The sequence below is a fragment of the Frieseomelitta varia genome, unplaced genomic scaffold (genome assembly GCF_011392965.1).
Source record: "Frieseomelitta varia isolate USP_RPSP 00005682 unplaced genomic scaffold, Fvar_1.2 scaffold_187, whole genome shotgun sequence".
Lineage (NCBI taxonomy): Eukaryota > Metazoa > Arthropoda > Insecta > Hymenoptera > Apidae > Frieseomelitta > Frieseomelitta varia.
In genome coordinates this window covers 75,214-77,436 of record NW_025109605.1, presented here as the reverse complement: position 1 = coordinate 77,436, position 2,223 = coordinate 75,214, and positions in this window count along the sequence as shown.

The window sequence follows — 2,223 nt, the reverse complement described above, 5'->3', positions numbered from 1 at the left end:
ATATTCTTGTCTCTATAAAAATAGATATAAATCAAAACAATATTTTTATATTTTACAGAAAAAATACGCATCATTTTCATAAAAATCACATAATATCCACTAAAAATAATACTAATGTATGTTTTTTAATTTAGTAACTCAATTTATTAACATTCTGATTAAAGATCAGTTAACAGACAAAAAATATTAAATAAAAATTATAGTACATTGTAATACAAATATAGTAACTTAAATATAAATACAATGTAACTTAAATATGGTAACTTAAATATAAATGCAAAAGTAGTAAAAATTTATTTTGAGAATCAAAATTTTGCCTACGACGTTTCGAATCTAAAAATCATTGAAAATTGTTGGGGATATTAATTAAAGAGGTATATTCAAAAGAAAAATAATTTAATGCTATTGAGGAATTAAAAATAGAAAAGAAATGGAAATGTATAAAACAAAGAACAATAAAAAATTGGTATAAATCTTTATCTCTTTAAAAGAGTGTTAAAAGTTACAAAAAATAAAAGTAAAAGTATAATAATAATAATATAAACAAAATAAAAATAGAGTTATGTATTAATTTTTTAATAATGCGTAATAAAATATGATGCATATTAATTTTGTTGCGGTACATTTTTAAATACAATTGTTATTTCAGTAAGTATTAAAATTTAAACGATGACTGCGTAAGTAACTAATTCTATATATATGTGTAGATAGAAAAAGTTATTTCTCATAACACAGACTTACATAATTTTACACAATATTTTGTAGTTTTATTGTAAAGTGTATAAATACATAGATGACTATGATAAAGAAATCTGTACACTTGTGAAATAAAATTTTTTTTGATCTATTTTTTTAACATGATTATAACTTTTGAACAATATAAAACTTTTTGTAAACAAATTTGTTTTTTATATTTAAAATATTAAGAAATACATGTAGACTAAAGCTTAACTTCGAGATAATATACAAACATAACTGGACGGATCTATAATATCAAAGTAATAACATTAATCCCATGTACGCGCCTGTTCTAGATATGCATATTTTTAAAAAAATTAAGACTCAATGCATTTTTTAACTTTTACATAAAAATATGAAGATAGTTATGTACATTTATAATTGCTTCTTTAGTATAACAGACATTTTAACTTTGTCAACTAGTATGCGGGCTGTCAACTAGTATCCGATAAGAATTAAGGCTTGAATATCTCTGTTATATTTGGAGATATAAAAAAACTTTATTAACAATAGTTGTCCAGTATCCAAAGAAAATATTATAATATAGTAGTAATTTTTTGTAGCTAATGAGAATTCAAAATCACGTTCATTTTTTGAAATAAAATAAATTAATACAGCTCGATATTCTCTATAAAAAAAAAGTTATGCGTATATCGAAAAATTATTATTTTAAGAAATATTTTAACTTTTATTTTATAAAATCTATTGCATAAAAAACAAAAATAATACAAGAATACTGTTCCTGTATTTCCTCGTCTTTCAAATGATAAATTTTCAAATGATAAATTAAAATATATCTCCTGAATTAATAATTTTTTGACATTATATATTATATATATTTAGGAGGTATTGACTAATGAATTCAAAAATGAAGTGATTCCATTTAAAAAAGTGGCTTTGAAATTTTCGAAACTCTACTAGTTACAAAAAAAATTACTACTATCACATTATAGCTTTTTCTATACTGAAAAACTTTTGTGGCTAAAGTTTTTTTATATTTCCGAAAACAACGCAGATATTCAAGTGCTAATTTTTATCATTCTATATATAGTGTTAGTTAAACATAAATATAGGAATATTGCTTTGTATACATAAATATAGGAATATTCCTTCCTTATCTTCCATGTGCGAAACAATAAGCTACAAATTTGAAATGTCTTAATATCGGGTCACATTGAAATCATCGACACAGAATTCTCCAACACTTGTTTTCACCGACAATATTTCATCGACTCCAGATTTGCCCAACAGTGACTTTGCCCGACAACAGTTTTTATCGACAATGACATTAGACAATTGCACATCACCACAGACCTTGTCTCAATTTGCGTTCGGCTATGGTTTTTATTGCAACTAGTATAAAATATAGAATATTATATTGCATAAAGTTATCATTTTATTTGAAATTTTACTGATTGTGATACTTCCGAGAGAAGAGATAACATTTGAAAAAAGATAACACTTTATCGATGCATTGATAATAGA